The 17,986-nt window shown below is 54.7% G+C and overlaps 1 protein-coding gene across 1 annotated transcript in view; it reads right to left on the reverse strand.

Annotated features, from left to right (window-relative positions):
* CAMTA1 (calmodulin binding transcription activator 1) overlaps positions 1 to 17,986 on the reverse strand; it is an 852,027-nt gene that overhangs the window by 173,082 nt on the left and 660,959 nt on the right. The gene's annotated exons all lie outside the window — the stretch shown is intronic.

The raw sequence follows: 17,986 nt of genomic DNA on the forward strand, positions 1-17,986 counted from the left end.
CCCCCAGGTCCTGGGGGCGCATTCAGAAGACAGGACAGGAAAAAAAGAAAATCCCCAAATTCATGTCCACTCAGAACCTCAGAACATGAACTGACTTGGTTATAGGGTCTTCGCGGATCTAATCAGCAAATTAAGATGAGGCGATACCGGACTAGGGTGGGCCCTGAGACACACAGGGAAAAGGCCTGATGAGGGAGGCAGAGACGTGTCTACAAAGCAAGGACCTCCTACAGCCACCAGGAGCTGGAAGAAGGAAGGAAGGACCTTCCCTAGAGCCTTCAGAGGGAGCGTGGCCACTGCTGGGGCCTCGAGCTCGAACTTGCAGCCCCCAGAACTGTGAGGAGATGTTTCCATTGTTTTAAGCCTCCTAGTTTGTGGAACTTCACTACAGCAGCCTAAGGTCACTAATATACTTGCTACCAACATTTGGCAGGGAAAAAGCCAGTCCGTCAGATCCTGCCATCCCCACCTGCCGATGCTGGTTTTTCCATTGCCCAAAACAGAATACAGGAGCCTAGCAGGTGGGTTCAGGGCACCGCCTGGTCTCCCCGGGGGGATGGGCCTTGATTGTCCCCCAAAAGGATAACTCCTGGGGGTGAGAGCAGTGAGGGGGCACATAGAAAGGTCAGGGGCTTTGAAGTACCAGCAGCCTCACCTGGAACCCAGACTCTATCCCTTTCTAACCACATGACCTGGAAACCATTAAATCTTCCAGGACTCAACTGCTCATCTGAAGAATGGGGAGAAGCAGGAAACCCTATCTCTTAGGGTTGACAACAGGTTTAGAAAGCCCTTTTGCACGTATCTGCTGTGAGCCGTGCCCTGTGATAGATGCTGGGGGGTGCTCTGGGGGTGCACAGTCTGGTGAGGACCTGGGATGTAGGCCCACCCCAAGGCACAGGGAGCCTGGGTCTCTAAGCATCATTGTGCAGGGATCAGAAGGCCGAGCAGGTGTGAGCAGGCTGGCGGGTGGGGGCGAGGCCCGGGCCGATGGAGCATTTGTCCAGGGAGCACGTGCATGCGCACATCCCCACGGAGCACACTGGAGACCCTGTGAGAGGCTGGGCTGTTTGGGGAGTGGGGAGGGGGTGCATGGCCGGAGACGAGGCTAGAGAGCAGGAAGAGTTACGATGGTCTTTAACCTTAGAACAAAGGGAAGGTTCTTAATCAGCAAGGGGGTATGTGCACGTGTATGTGTGTGTGTGCCCGAAATGCTTGGGTTAGTGTTTCTTCCGTTGTTGGTTATTGTGCAGAGAAGTTTGGAAGGGTCAGATCTTGGCGAGGGCCCAGGTGAAGGTGTTCCTGTCAGGCCTGTTTACTTTCTGTGTTTCTGATGCTCTGACATCGGGGGCCTTGCCGACCCTGGAGAGACCATTCCTCCCAGGGTCAGCCAATCCTACAGGTGGCAGATGACTAACTTGGGGCCCATGTGTCATATGAAACCAGCCAGTGGAGAGCCCACACCCCCAGCACCTCCTCTATCAGCTCTCACACTCTGGGCCCCCATTCCCCTGTCCTAGTTAGGGCCAGCGACCTTGCCAGCTGCCAGATATGGTCCAGCACCAGATACAGACAACAAAGGAGCCTCTATGCCCCAGAACCCACTGACAATTTTCAAATCAGCCAATTCCTACCCTGCCTCGCCTGTTCTTCCCACAAAAACCACACTAAAGACTGGCCCACATTCCCCTCACTCCCTCTGCGTCCTGACCCACCCCGGTACATCCTCCCTCGGCCCCCGCGTGTCCTGACCCCCTTGGGAACTGTGGGTAACAAACTCTTTTCAATGGCAAGCGTCTCCACATGCCTCACCACACCCGAATATCAATAAAATCTACATTGGAAAACAGAAGGGTCATGGCAGCTTGGATTGGGGCTGGCAGGGCGCTGCCGAAAGCGGCTCGATTGGAGCTTAAGGGGGGGGTGGCGGCGGTAGATGGACCGACCTGGTGGTGAGCTGGTGCAGAGAGTGAAAGGGGAATGGCAGACTTCGGGGGTTCAGGCCAGGTTTGGGGGGACATGTCCGGGGGCTTGGCCAACATGTCGGGGGGGGGGGAAATGGCAGCGTCCGCCTGCAGGGGGTCACAGCTGGGTGGTGGTCTGAGAGACTGCGCTGGCCCCCCGGGGAAGGAGGAGGGACAGAGAGGCCCGGAGAGGCTCTGGTCCCAGCTGCCCTCCAGGGTCCTGCCCACGTGCACTCCCCGAAAAGCGTCACTGCTTTAAAAATGGAAACAAACGCTTCCTTGCTTTTTGTGGTGCTTTCTGTCAGTCGAAGCTGTCAGTTTTCTGCGGTTCTAAATAAGGGAGAGCTTTGCGGGGCCCATAAATAGATTTCCAAAGCTGCGGTCCCATCCCGCTCTCGGAGCAGCCCCGCCCCGCTGCAGGGCTCTCGGGGCGCGGCCGGGGCTCGGCCCCCTTCGCCGGAGGGCGACCCGGCTGCACGTGCTTGGGAATATCTGGAGGTTCACAGTTTACTGTGGGGTGCCAGCTTTCGCACATCATTACCCAATGTTGACAGAGGCATCTGAGGACTCTGCGAGCCTTGTTCTCGCCTCCATTAGCAGATTGCTTGAACAAAAAAATCTGAAAAATTCAGCTCTCAGATGTGAGTCCCCACCATCTGCCTTGGGAAATCAGCTGGGTTCTGTTTCTGTCCCAAAAGAGGTGTGGCTCCTGTTCTTGGGGTGGGAGCGAGACAAGGAAAGGGGTCCTGGGAGCTGGGGTGAGTCCAGAGGTCATGGAAGCTGAAGTCCCAGGGAAGGAGGAGGACACACACACACACACTCTCTCTCTCTCTCTCTCTCTCTCTCTCTCTCTCTCTCTCTCCCCCACCCCCCACTGCCCCCAGCCCCAAGTGGTGGTGAAAGGGGGCTGCCAGGGAGACTTGGGAGGGACAGCTCCAGTGAGGCTGGAGGCGGGAGACAGAGCAAGGGGCCAGAGACCAGAGGGCTGGTGACAGTGACAGGAGGGCGTGGGAGCAGGGAAAGCCAATGGCTTCCATCTCATTCCCATCTTCTAGCAACCGCCGCAGGGCCAGGTTGAGAGGGATTCTGAGACTGCACTCAGGCTGAGCGGGGAAACAGTGCTGGGATCCATTAGTAATGTCTGCCCAGGGCACGGGAGGGGAAGGCGACGGCCGGCAGATTTGTTGTCTCTGGCTTTAAGGCAAGTGGTTCAGAATGGGGACAGGAGGCAGTGGTGCTGCCTTCCAGCATGTCCTTTTAGGTGGCCCATGGAATGTGGGGCTCAAGTGGCAGAAGCTACCCGAAGGAAATGCTGGGCTCGCTGGAAGCTCACTGGGGCAGACCTGTCTGCCTTACAGCTAGAGCAGCGCTGGCGAATTGCAGGTCTCTGCAGACATCCACCAATGACCGACTGAGTGCCACAGGGCAGAGCCCGAGGGGACAGACCACATCTGGGGGGTTCCTAAGCTCCAGGCCAGCATGGGGGACACGGTCCTGTCAGAGCGAAGGGCACCCAGGAAGGCCTCCTGGCCCTTCCTTTTTGTTGAGTGTTTTTGGGGTACCACCACCCAGGGCACGCATCCTCGAAGCTCACGTCCCTCTCTCTCCTTGCAGACTCCCGAAACAGAGGACACGTCCCAGGGATTCAGAGCACAGAACTGGTCACCGTGTGCCAGACTGGAGGACCCGAGGACACGCTCCCCAGTCCCAGAGCTCGGCAGGCACAGGCCTACTTCTGTCCTTTGTCACTTCTGCCCCCACTGCTGAGGCGCTGGCTCAGACCTACTCCCACTCACTGCAGAAAGGGCCTTCCCTTCTCCTCGGAACTCACACCAAGCTCCTTATTGCAGAATCTCTTTCTCTCCAGGGTCCTGGCACTTTCCCTGGATTCTCCTGGGAGCTGCCTTTCCTTTTCCTGAGGCTTAAACCAGGGAAGAAGTTTCTCCCAGCTTCTGGGCTTCCAAGAAGCTCCTGGAGAGCCAGCCCTGAGCCAGGCTTTTTGCAGGGATGGGGGACACGAAGGGGCTCAGAGGGCAGCGGACAGAGCCGGGGCATAGAGCTTTGGCTCTCTCCCACCCTCACCCTTCTGTGGACCAGCTGCAAGGCCCTGCTGGTGCGAGAGCCCCTGGGTGGTCAGCGCTGGGCACAGCGGCACTCAGGATGGACTCCCGTGTGCTGGCCCTGCTCCTGAGCAGCTCGCCGCTCTGATAAGGGCTAGACTGGCCGGTCCCCCCCAGCCCACGTGGCCCCTCTGTCCTATGATGGCCCAGAGGCCCTGGCGCCCTCTGCATTCACTGGACCGCCACCTCCTGGCTCCTCTTTGGCTGTCTGGTTCCACGTTGGAGGCCTATCATGGGGGCCTCGCCAGTCCTTCCTCGGTCACCCCACTCCCGTTTTGTGCATTGCATCATTGGGGAGCCAACAGCCTTTTCCAGAACCCAGAGACTTTGAACAGAAGCAGGAGGGCCAGACCTGACCTGCTCTGTTTAAATGAGAAACCCACTGGACTGTGTGGATGATAACCCAGGGCGGATGGGACTCAGAGGACTGGGCCAGGGGGGTGGCCGGCTATTGAACCTCCTCCCGTGGCCCCTCCTGCAGGCCAATGCTCGGCTGCGGCCCTGTCCCAGGTGTCCAGTGCACATAGGATGGTCATCCAACACCGCTTCCCTCCTGGGGTCTGGCCAGGGCTTGTGTGGCCACTGTTCCAAGTACACAACACTAGTAACTGAACTTCAGAGGATCGAGATATGGAGCTGCCGTTTGCCTGGCCCTTTGCCCGGTGCTCTGCATGTTTGGCCAAACTTCGAAGAAGGTTGAGTGAGGTCAGGGGTCAGGAGTCCAGAGATGTTGTCTCAGGTGGCAAAAGCATCATTCCCTCGGCTCCGAAGCTAGGCTGGAGGCCCCAGGGCCCCGTGATAGCCTTGGGAAGGCTCCGTGCTAAGAGTCAGGGCCGTGCTTCTGGCCATCAGCCCTGCTCTGTGGAAGGGCATGCGCTGGGGTCAGGGTTTAAATCTAAGCTGCATCATCTCCTGGCTGGGTGACCCCTGGCTAGTCTTCGAACCTCTCTGAGCTATTCCTACCCCACGCATGGAAGACGGTCCTACTTCCAGGATTGGGATGAGGACTGCCAGGGTCTACACCGGAGTCCCAGGCCTGTGTGACTCTCCTTCCTCAGGGTTTTTCCCGAGCTCGGTTCCATGCATGGGCTGCCGGGCCTACCCAGAAGCCTAAGAGGTGGTCCCACCCCCTGAGAAGAGACCAGCTGGCTGCAGTCAGCCGGTCTGGGAGCTGGGCTGGAAGCAGGGCCTGTGCTGGGGATGTGGCCGAGGCTGTGAGGGAGGAGGCCCTGGGACGCTGTTCGGGCTGCTGTAACTCCCCCTCAGGAGGGTCAGGAGGCTTCCAGAGCTTGAGGCCTCCAAGTAGGGGAGGGGCCACTGGGAGCCTGGGCTGAGGGCCCACCCAACAGTTACGGGGAAGGTGCTGGGCACTGCTTCAGCACGTCCTGTGGTGAGCGGAGGGCTACTCAGGGCCTGGGCGCCTGTCCCTCCCCCACCAACACACGTGCACGTGCACATGGGTACACACCCACACATGCACACATGCACACCCCACACATACCACATAGGCAGACACATGCACATACTCACATACACACACACACCACACACAAACACAACACATGCACACGTACACACTCACACACACGGGTGCACATGCCCTGCAGCCTCTGTCCCAGCTTGGCTTCAGAATGTGATGACCACCTTTTCCCCTTCCGCCTTTTCCCCTTCTGTCGGGGTGGGGGTATCCGGCGAGGGAGGCAGGACGGCCTGGGTAGAGAGAAGGGGAGGGAACCCAGACGTGTCTCTCTGTGAGAGGGTGAAAGTCACATCTGGCCTTGCCAGGTCAGTCTGCTCTTGTCCAGAATGTTCAGTGAAACACCCAGGCACAGACAGGGCTTGCACCTGTTCCAATCAGTAATTTGACAAGAACCCACTAAATGAACTGACAGTGCTCCGCCCTGTGGGCTCCTTTAGCGGGAAGATGTTTTCCTTCCTTCAGACTCTGTGAAGGAAGCCAAAGAAGATTCGTCACAGGGAGGGGAGCAGAAAGGGTCCGGTTCCTTCTGGGTGAGACAAGAGCTCCACCTGCAGTTGATGGGCCTGGGAAGGAAGGGTCCGGATGAGAGAGGGTAGAAGATACAGCAACCTGGCAGGGTCACCTTCGCTCTTAACAAGCCTTGTTAGGGACCTTCTCAGTCTACACAAGAGGGGCAGAGAGCTGGAAAGAAACCAGTGAGGGCGCCATAGTGTGACCTATAGAGTTTAAGTGTGACCCTGACAAAGAAGGTCAAAGATCACAAGAGCAGAGTCAGAACTGTGCTTTCCTAGTACATCCAATACATAGGAATGACCGGACGACCTGGCTGATGCCTGCTGCCCAGTGTCATTATCAATTTTTATTAACTGCGATTATTATTACTTCTCTCTCAAAATCATATGATGACCTGATCAATATCATCAATGACATCACTCTTTCCCCTGAGCCTACAAACTTCCCTGGAAGCTTCAGAATCCTTCTTACAACAGCATTAAGGGCATATCGATGGGAGAGGAGAGTGTCCATGTTGGGGAGGAGATGGTGGCAGAGATGTGAGACTGGTTGTATTCAGGGAGATGGACCAAATGTGCAAGCATATTTAAGGATAATAGGAGACAGGTATCTTACTATTGGAGGAGATAGCTAAATATGTCAAAAGGGAGAAAGTAAGAATGAATTCCCTGGTGGTATACTGGAATTGCTATGCCAGAGTAAACTAATAGTTTTCAAACTATCTACCTCCCTATGTAGAAATACAGATGTAAATGTGTGCATATATTCACATGATAACATATATTCCCCGGCACTATCCACTTAGAGGGCTTGGGAGCAGTGACATCCCAATAACAATGAGCACACTTAGACCCAGATCGTGGCTTCTAAATACCATCTCCCACTAGAAGGAACCAGCCTTCTTTGGAGAGATGCTGATTCCAGGAGATATCAAGATGTGCCTGAAACGTCTTGTTCAGAACGCAAGGAAGTGCTCAGAGGATGCCATCCTTATGTGAAATGACACCAAAGCCAGCCTGACTGGGCATCCACCAACCATCGAAATAAATAATGATAGAACCCATGGAATAATGAAATTATGAGTCTATGAAATTGTAGATAAATAAACGAATAAACTAAAAGTTTGAAGAGGAATAGTGTATCTATGGTAGGCTTGATGTACCTCCCCACAAAATACTTATTAATTACAAAGGGGAAAAAAGTAGCTTTGCAGTGGGGAAGCCTTGCAGAAACCACTTTACTCAAGTGATCTGAGTGAGCACGAGGACTAGGCAAACAGAAATCCTGGACCACCTGACAGATCGCAGTATCCCTTCCGGGAGATTCCTGCCAAAGACGCACAACCTGAATCTACTCACGAGGAAACATCAGACAAACCCAGACTGAGAGTCGGTCTACAAAGAACTGGTCTGTATTCTCCCATAGTGGCAAGATCATGGAAGTCAGGGACAGAAGGAAGGACTGCTCCGGACTGCAGGACATGACCACTAATGTGCTAAGACCTGTGATGCTGACATCGTCGGGACAACTGGTAAGATTACTGAGGATTAGGCAGTAGTGTGATATATGTTCATTTCTGATTTTGAGAGCTTTGCTATGGTTATGTAGGAGAATGTTCTTATTTGGGCAGGGGAGGAACATACACAGGAGTGTTCTCAGGTGACGGGGCATCCGGTTGACAACCTTCAACTAGCTCAGAAAAAAATTCTTTGAACGGTCCTTTCAACTTTTTAGTCGGTTTGTGATGGTTTCGAGACAATTTAAGAAAGGACAAGTAGAAATCTCGAAGAGCACAAACAAAATACCGCATGGGCAACTTACGGTTCAAATAAAAAGCAAGATACAACGAGACACAAACGACCACAGTGACATGTACATTTTGGTGTTTGAAGGGTAAATGTCGGCTCTATGGAAAGTTCTGATGCAGCAGTTGTCAGTCTCGGGTAAAGCTGGGCCCACGAGGAGATCGCACACTGACCTTTGGCTTTCACTGAAACGAAAGGCGAGACTGCACAAAGGCCCTGGATGGTTAGAGATGGCCCTGACTCCTCGACCTCAGCGGGAAACAATGTTCCATAACCAGGATTGGCTCCATCATTTGTGGAGCCCGGTGCAAAATGAAAACGTGGGGTCCCTTGCTGAAAAATTGTTAAGAATTTCAAAGATGTGACAGCAGAGCATTCAACAAACCAAGTGTGGGGCACACGTCCCAACTGGCTCTTTCAGGAACATTCACCACTGGCTGTTGCATTAAGAGCTTGACCTTTTGTAAAACTCAGGCATGAGATGAAAGATATAAATTTCTTATTTATATTATATTTCTTATTTATATTATGTTTCTTATTTATATATAAAATTCTTATAAATAAGAATGTGCATCAGAGTATTATTTATAACGCTCAACACTGGAAGCATCATGAATGTCCAGCCAAAGACAATGACTAACAGATTACAGTATGTCCGTAAGATGGAATATTACGCAACCATTAAAAACATTGTTTTAAGGGGGCGCCTGGGTGACTCAGTTGGTTAAGCGTCCAACTTCGGCTCGGGTCGTGATCTCGCGGTTCGTGGGTTCAAGCCCCGCGGCGGGCTCTGTGCTGACAGCTCAGAGCCTGGAGCCTGCTTCGGATTTTGTGTCTCCCACTCTCTCTCTGCCCCTCCCCCACTGGTACCCTGTCTCTCTCTCTCAAAAATAAATGAGCATTAAAAAAATTAGAAAAAAGAAAACAATGTTTTAAGGAATATTGCATGACGGGAAGATCCTGTTGATATAATCACAAATGGGAAAGTATAAAATGTGAAACTGCACATATATCATATTACAAATTTTATAACAATTGATATATGTGAGTATATACAGACTATACATATAAAGTATATAAAGACTGACAAGAATGCTACCGACATGTGGACAAAGGTTATCTCTAGGTGACGGGATTATAGGTGATGTTTATTATCTTTTTAATACCTTTCCATATCTTATAAATGTTCTACCAGGAGCCTATCTAATTTTTATAATTAGAAAAATATTTGTAAATATTTAAAAATAATTTATTCATTTGTTATAGCGAGCCTGTTTGCTTTTGTAATTAAAAAAACTTAATAAAGAGTAAAGTTTAAAACAAGGCCATTCATTCCCATCCAACCGGTATTAATGGAATGCGAACTCTGTCCCGGCGTGATGCTTGGTTCTGGAAGAACGCAGAGGAAGCGTTTAGAAGGACAGACGATATCTGACTCCATGGGATTATCATCTCACTGGTGAGGCAAAATGCACTCTGAGGCTTTCCACGGACCTCTGCCCGGGGTCCAGGGAGATCCCAGAGTGGAGAGGAGCCCTGGCAGGCAGGCGTAGGTGCTGGCACACTGAGCCTGGAGGGGCGAGCCTGCGGTCACCGGCGGGCTAGGGGACAAGGAGCCCATGGGACTCCTGTGTGCTTCAAGAGTACACGCTGGGGAAGTTATTTGTTAGGCATATCGCCCTTTAATAAGCTATAACTTAAAAAGCAATGGCAGGCTCTAGGTAATCAATACCACATTGTAATAATTTCAAGCACACAGATTTATATTCTGTGCACCTTGGACAGTAATTACTTTATTCTTTTAATACACTTGCGCACGCTGCTTTATTTTCACCTAAACCAATTTGCTTTATTGACCAAAGCAAGTCCTGTGCCCATAATACCAACCTTTCTCCCATCCTCTAACTCAGCGAATCCAGTCCACATCAATAATCATGACAAAGGTGGTGATTCTTTCCCCTGAGCCCGACGGCACCGATGATGAGATCTATCTGGGGGGTATCAGTTTCCCTTCTCCCTTCGGGGAGCTGGGGAGGGGGAGGCAGGGGGTCGGGAAGCAGGTTCCGAACAGAGCTGCACAGGGAAGAGGCAAGAAAGGGAGGGAGGGAGGAGGCAAGTGACGGGACAAGCAGAAGGAGGGAAGAAGGGGGGAGGAAGAAGAGCAGGAAATCTGGGCCGCAAACAACTAGGGCAGCAAAGGCAGGTCACCTTGTCCTGCGCGGCACAGCCCCTGCATCTTTGCTGGTGAGCAGCGGAGTGCGGGAGGGCCCGGCACCTGCAGGTCTCCGGGTCAATGCTGCAGGGCGGTTGGGAGCAACTCAATGGGGCATGCCATTAGCCGAAGACCAGTGACCTAGTCCCTCCTCCGGGCGGCGAAGCAACTTTGTGCAACTCATCAACTAATTCATTAAACTTCAGAGAGGTAGGTCAAAGCCTCTATGATTTAGTCAATTAATCAAGGACCAGAGTTTCACTTGGTGTTTGGATCTTAGCAATAGTTTTCTTGACCTTTCTTTGACTGTGTAACTATCCCTCAGAAGCCTTTAACTTCCTGCATTTTTTTTTCATCTTCAGCTGGCCTGCGAGTTCCCACCTGCACACTAGGAAGGCCCCGCAATTAGACCCGAGTGTCTAGGTTGGCGTGTGTGAGAAACAGAGGCGGGAGGGAATGGCCTAATGCAGCTGTCTTGCAAAGATGAAGCCACATCGTACTGCCCGCACCAATTATACGTGTCCCTGAGAATAGAAATCATCTGAACACATGGCCAGAGAGCAGAGCAGATGTCTGGGAAGCAGGACCGCTACCTTCCAGCCCTGCTCCTCCAAGCTGGCGCCACTGTTTTGGGTGGGTGGGTGGGGGGTTAGCATACAAGAACTCTCGGCTAAGAACTCATAGAGTTAGTGGCAAGACTCAGAGTTAGTCACCCTTCTGGTAAAATCTTGTTCCAGAAATGAACCTACCCTAAGCCCCGCTTATACTCCAGTTCCAATGCCAGGCCCTGGCCTGAGCCTCCAGGCCTGGAGTTCCTATGTGTTCTCTCTCCATCCATCCCATCCATCCTTCCTTCCATCCATCCACCCATCCATCCATCCACTCACCCATCCATCCGATTCACAATTATTCACTGAATCCCAACTATGTACCAGCCTATGTCCTAGGCACTGGGGACATAATCCTGGACCAGGCACATGAACAACCCAGTGAGCCAGATCATGTCAACGGAATCGAAGCACACAGAGGAGCATGCAGTGTTTGTTGGGCATGTACAGGATTCAGAGGCAGCCCCAAGGAGGGCATGATTGGAAGGTCATGCTTCCCAGAGAAGGCAACATCCTCGCTGGCTTCCACAGGAGGCACAGAAGATTGCTGGGCAAGGATGCACCTTGCGGAGGGGGCTGCTTGGCCCCCTTCCTGGAACCTTGGCTCTCTCTTGCCTTCCAGGCCCTTCTCAGGTCGCTGGGGCAGGGAACTTCCACACTGGGGCTACCGGTCTCTGGTCCCTGCTCTCCCATGCCTGCTCTCACTGTGCCTTGCCAGAATTTCCATGAGAACTCGGAGGGCCCGCTCTGCCATGAAGACACACGCATGAGTGAAGTAGGCCAACTACGTGCAAGAACAACGGCATCAGAAGCAGAATAATTTCAACACCATTCCACTTTGCACGTTAATTACAGGCTGTGTAGGCTGCGTGGTGCACAACCAGGGGGCGCCATTCCCCCAAGTTTCGACGTGACTGTGTCCCCTGGATGGTGCAGTGCAAAGGCCCCAAGAGGAATATTCTTCTCTCCCACAAAGAAATATGCCATACACATTTCTCTTGAAATGCAAGGACAGTTTGTTCTATCTTTCATTTCCCACTTTTGAAAGAAACCTGGGTAGAGGGAAATATTTCTCTAAGGAAAACCACAGGGCGGGTGCCCTGAGAAATGGCAGCTGCTTGTCGGCCCAGGTGTGGGGGGCTGGGAAGGGGACAGCGTGGAGGGTGTGGCCTGTCCCCATCCTGTCTCTCAGGCTGCTCAGCCCTTAGGGAATCTGGGCCAACAAGGCTAGGTCTTCTGGGGGGTTCAAGAAAAGTCAGAAAGTTTTTGTGTGAAATCCCCAGATTTGCAAATGCTGGCTCAAACCTTTATAAAACATCGGGTAAGCCAAACAGTGGGAGGCCTGAGGGCTCCAGGTTTGCAACCCCGGCCCTGGAGGATACAGGCTTATGCATGAGCAGTGAGGAGGCTGGCAGGGTATAAAGCAGGCTGGGGACCCAGGGTTCAGACCCTTCTAAGTGGGACTTGCTAAGAAGTGTGGCTTTTCAGGGCTTCAGTCGGTACATCTTCGGGAGGCTCAAAAGACTGGCGGACTGGGAACCCCGTCGTCCCCAGCGTCAGAGTAGAACCCTCACCTGCCAGCTCCGTGATGTGTGGTGTGAGCACAGCCTGGCACACACCCATCCCTGGGGGACCCTCTGGGCTCTCGCACTACCTTTTCGAGAGACCGCTCCTCTCCATCATCATGAGGGGCAGACTCCGAGCATTGGGGTCTGAGGTTTACACAACCTGGGAGGCCTTTGTTAGGACAGAGAGCACATGATGCAGGCGAGAGAGAGAGTCCGTACGGTGGTGCTGGACGTGGCTTGTACCTACTCACGAGAGCCAATTATACGTACTTCTTCCTAACTGCACTCAGAGACATGAGGTTGCTGGCTTGAAATGGGCCATGGTGGGAGTATTTACTCCATGAAAACCAGCCAGTGGTACAAGGCAGGCCTCCCCCCACAGCGAGCCATAGTGGTCAACATTTGCCAGCCCACCAAGTCCAAATGAGGGGCTTAAGGCTGGTACGCATGATGGTAAATCTGCCCCTGACCATAGATATTTATTAGGCAGGAATCCACTGAAGGATGAAGGGGGGAAAAAAAAACACCAGGGCGATGCTATCAAAAAAAGAGGAAGATTTTTTTCCCCCCTACAATAGAAGAAAATAGGAAAAGATCCTTCTGAGAAGAAAAGGTTTTCCCTTCTCTGTTTGAGCTGGGGGGGGGGGGGTGGGGGCGGGAGACAGAGTGAGAGAGAAAAGTCCTTCTTTGATTCCCAAAAGGCTCCATGGAACCCGGAGTTTCCCTTTGAAAAGCGCATGGTTTGGGGGCATTTGCTGAATAAAATCATCCCAAATTAAAATCTCATTTCTTTCAAGGGGCTGGAGAGTGTGTCTATTTGTCTGGGACTAAAGGAGTGAAATTCATCTTCAGGGAAGAGATTCATCTGCTGGGACAGGCTGAGAAGCTCCTGGGGAAAGCGTTGCTGGGGCTCCCCGTGTCCCGATGGCTTTCAGCGGAGCGGGGCGGGGGGGGGGGGGGCACCGCCCGGGAAGCTGGGCCGGGTGCCAGCGCACCCGGATGTGTCCCTGGGCTTGGCGACAGCCTCCCGGGCTCAGCCCTGACCCATTCGGGATGGCGGAAGCCGAGCTTGGGACGGAGAGCAGAAATGCCACCCTGGCGCACGCAGGCGCCTTTAGGAAAAGGGCTGTCGGGATTTCTGTCCTTAGCCAGGGCTGTGCTGTGCGCCGCCGGGGCGGGGCCTCTCTGTGCTCGCCGGGGCCCCTCGGAAGCCGGGCTCCACGTGTCTGCTGGCTACTCTCTGAGGTGGTGGGAGCCCAGGGGTTTAGGGCTCAAAGCATCCTTCAGGGGAGGGTGGACGGCGCTCTGCTCACCGCTGGCGCTGGGGCTCAGCTGGTTGGGACCTGCTACCCAACAGGCAAAGGGTCACGGGAAGAGCGTGCTCTTCAAAGACAGCCCTGACGTCCCATCCACTTAATCACGCTTCGCCCCATAAACCGTGGGGCAACGCGTCCCTCCTGGTCAGGCCATATGCCTCGGCTCTGCGGTGGCTGCGTTTGTTGGCGGAGGGGGAAGGGGGGAGGGGGGAGGGGAGGAGGCGTGCAGCCTGCCGCTGCTGCGGAATGTCACCCCTGCGTGTTCCCGGGCCCCAGCTACGCCACCGCGAGCGGCTGGACCAGGAGCTGGCGCCCACGCTGTGAGGCCGCAGGGAGGGAGGCTGGGGCTGAGGGCCACCGGCTGGATGCCAAGGAGCAGGGGGCAGTGTGTCCAAGAGGGACCGGGAGGGACTCAACAGAGGAGGGGGGAGGAGAGCATTGAGGAGCTGAGACCTAGGAGTGAGCGAGGCTCTGACCTGAGCTCAGGGCCCTTTAGGGGTTAGGCTTTCAAGCTGTGGGTTGACGGGCAGCCCCTGGGGGACTAGTCTAGGCCTTGAGCAGACCTGCTATTTAGAAAGAGCATTCAGCCGATGCCCAGAAATCTGTGCCCCTGTGAGCATGTGCCCGGAGATCCAGACACGAACCTGCCCTCGTGTCCCACAGAGACAGCCCTTTAAATGCTTGGCCGCAGAAGAGCGAGGCTGGAGGGGCCAGGAGCTACATCCCAGCACTGGCCCTGCCCCTAACAACCCTGCCCTCCGGGAAGGCTGGGATCCCCCTCCCAAGGACTGCCCAGCTCCAGTAAAACCAGATCCTAATTCTGTGACCTCCAGCTGCCTCTCTCAGGACACCCGATGGCCTCTGACAGAGTGTGAGCTATAGAGCCCGGGAGCCAGGGCCGGAGCAGAGGCCAGGAGCCAGCCAGCTGTGTGTGTGTGTGTGGGGGGGGGGGGTCAGAGTGCACGCAGGGGCCTTGACGCCTCCTCTTGTCCTTGGATCCTGCCGCAAAGCCCCTCCTCACTGTCCACCCCCGAAGTGCTGAGTCAGGTGCAGTTGTTTTTTAATGAAAATGCAGTGCAATTTATTTTGCATGAGAATCTCCAACTATCTGCCCCCTGGGAGCCAGACAGCGGTGGGGAGGGAGCCATGGGGTTTTATGAGCCCTGTCACTTAATACACAGAGTCGTTGGGGGCTGGAATCTGAGCTCTGGGGCCGCCAGGGATGTTCAGCCCACCTCTCCCTTAGTCAGCGTTCAGTTTAAAGCCAGGCGGAGGTTGTTATAGGCCAAGTCTATAAATAAAGGATTTACAATTAAGGTTATTAGCATCAGGTGTAACCTACACTCGGGAACCTTGCCCCGCATGCACAGAAATGAGCGTCAAGCGCTCTTTGTTCTGATTAAAAAAACTGGCGCCCAGAGCACAGGAGAACCGCCTTGCCGAGACCTGGCATTTCCACACCTGCCAGTGACTGGGTTCTCTCGTGGGGTAGCGCCTCTTTGCATGATGCTCCTGGGTCTCAAAGAACCAGTGGCTGGCTGGCTGGGGCGTCACCTCCTGGGCTCCGGGGCTGTGGCCAGAGGGAGGTGGCTGTTTGTCTAACCTGCAGGGTCGGCTTCCCCAGGCACTGAGTTTGTTCACATCAGGAATACATCCCGAGGACTTCTTCAACTTGCACATGGTGAGTCCTCTCCAGTCCTGTACCTTGGAGGCTTTGCTCACCTCTACTGGGTGACTGAGCCATCCCCGACTCAAAAGTCAGCTGCTGTTGCAAAGCAGCAAGCTTCTGTGGAGACAAGACTGGCCTGTGAGAACCAGGGGCACCCTTCCTGTGACCCCAGCCCTCAGAGGGACCCCTCAGCAGGCGTCATCTTACAAGGCGCTGGGGTGCCTTGTGCCAGCCAACCAGAGCCCAGTGTACCACACTCATTAGTTAATTGATGCATTAAAATTCACGGAGCGCCCCCTTTGGCCCCAGCCCCAGTCGCTGGCATGGACTGGCGGCTTTGGTTGTGTCAAAGGCCTGTGGGTAGTTGGCCCTTAGAGGGGGCGGGGGGCTGGCCTGTAGCTCCAGCAGCCACCTCCACTTCCTTCCCTTTCTCTCTCTCTCTCTCTCTGTCTCTCTCCTCCTTGCTTTTCTTTCTTTATCTCTTCCGAAACGAAGGCAGAGTAGTCTGTAACGGGCAAAGTCAGGCCTGCTTTATATGTCCCTGAGGCAACCCCCAGGATGAGCCATAAATAATGCTTTCTGCTGACCTCTCTCCAAAGCTGAGGGCTGCTGGAGCCCCAGATAGGCCTCCCAGGCCCTGGCTCAGCCACCTGTGGCATTCTGGGGTCTGGGAGGGGGGTGGGGGGAGGAAGGGAGGGAGGGAGGAAGGGAGGAGGCCCCGCTGGGGCTGTGGCCACTGGGCCGCCCAGAAAGAAGATGGCGGGCGTGGGTGGTGGGGGCGGGGCGGGCAGCACCCCACAGGGTCTTGCCTCAGGTCTGTTCAGTGCTTGGGAGGCTGGTGACTGGAACTTGTTTAAGGGGAAATGGATTTTGCATGAAACGTGACAAAAATTTATTTGGACAAATAACACACCATTTTAAGCTGCTGCTCTTGCTTGCCGGCCTCCCCCTCTTGGGTGGGTAGCGAGCTCTCCTGGTGTGGGCAGAGAGGCACTGGGGTGTCAGGGAAGATTTAATTCCTCCCTCTCTAGAATGAATGTTGGAGTAGGATGTCGGTGCAAACCAAAAATAGCCCCGCGGCCCCCAGCCTCGGCCTCCAGCCAGCAGGGCTTTGCCCAATATTATGATGACTCTCACGTAAAGGAAAGACTAATGGGTTTCTTCCTTGAGGCAATTAAAAAGTGATTTGTCACACACCAAGATGTATGGCTTTGTATTGGCAGATATGAGGCCGTGGAGGGCGGGGTGAGGCGGGGGACGGTCAGTGGGGCGGGGTCCTCAGGGCCTCTGTGTGGCTGAGGGGTCCAGGGGGCTCCTGGGGCTCCAGCCAAGGGAGGGCAGGGAGGGGGTGAGAGGGGCGGGGGCACCAGGTCAGCACGAAGCTGGAGGCCCAGTGCAGTTAGGCTCCCCTAGGCTTGGCCACCAGGCCTCTGGAAAGGCCCTCCCGCTTCAGGGGAGTGTGGTGTGGACGTTCCCTAACGCCTCAGACAGCTGGTAAGGTCCAGGGACCCTCTGTCCCCGTCTGTTCACACACACCCCAACCTGGCCTCACCGACTGGGACAGGGCTGGACTCAGGGGTTCCTGCCACCTGTGCATGCCTTTTGGGGGCCCTGGCTCCCCTTCTGCTCTCCTTCCTTGAGCAGGAAGCTATAGGGGATGAGAGAGGCCTCTAGCCCCCCTCGAGGTCCTTGGCTCACTCACAGCCTAGGAGGGAGTCTCCGGACTCAGGCGTGTGAGGGCAGTGCAGGTGCATGAAGGGTACCCCCACCCGCCTACTGCTGCCCCACACCTGGGCACAACAGCTCTGTCAGGAATAAAGCCAGGTGGGCATCACTACCTGCCTTATTTTTTTGTTTCAACCAAGGGGTTCAGAGGGGAGAACGGGGGCTGGTTATCCCCAGCCTCCCATGGGAGTTCCCTCCTGTCCTAAAGAGCCGCCCGTCCTGGCCCCGTAGGATTCCTGGGGTCTGAGTCAGCTTTACCCTGTTCCCTCCATGCTGCAGGCTACTTTTTCTTTCCGTCATTCTGTCCTTTCTTCTCCAACATGTATCACACGTCTGTTCATTCCTCACTCACTCTCCAGGTGTCGATGGCGCCCACTATCCCCAGTCCGTGCTAGGCTAGCTGGGCAGCTGGGGAGGGGAGGGGGAGGTGCTGCCTTCCAGAACCCCAGCAAGAAGGTGAAGTTACCGAGCCTCATGCGAGTTGGCAGTTTTTGGCACTGGCTGAGCCGTGCCAACTGAGCAATGGTCTGAGAAAGACGCTGAGAAGGTGGGCCGGAATGGGGTGTCTCGGGCAGTCTCGTTGGGGGGCGACACGAGTGTGCAAGCAGGCCTCCCCACTGAGATTCTGGAGCGGCACGAAAAGGAGGGAGCCGCCCTTGCTGGCCCCTCGGGACGCTGCCTAGGGCTGAAGGCTCCCCACCAGCCAGCTCCCCAGAGCCTCAGAGGGGCCCCCCCTCAGAGCTTCCATTTCTGGTGGGCACCTGACCCCTCTTCCTCTGCTCCCTTCATGCCCCTTCTTCCTTTCCAGTGCTCCCATGTCTCCACTGACATCAGACACCAAAGACACTAGCGTCATTAGAAGCCACAGAAGTGCCAGGAGTTTGGGGGCATTTTGTAGGTGGACCACAAAAACCTTTGCGTCCACTCTGAAGTCAGCGTCCTGCTCAAAGTTTCTGTGGCTCCAGATAGACGCTCAGCTCACAGGGTGACCCACCCGTCAGAGTCC

This window comes from Lynx rufus, unplaced genomic scaffold (genome assembly GCF_022079265.1).
Source record: "Lynx rufus isolate CCGP_SWC_20201006 ecotype Redwood Valley unplaced genomic scaffold, mLynRuf1.p SCAF_2, whole genome shotgun sequence".
Lineage (NCBI taxonomy): Eukaryota > Metazoa > Chordata > Mammalia > Carnivora > Felidae > Lynx > Lynx rufus.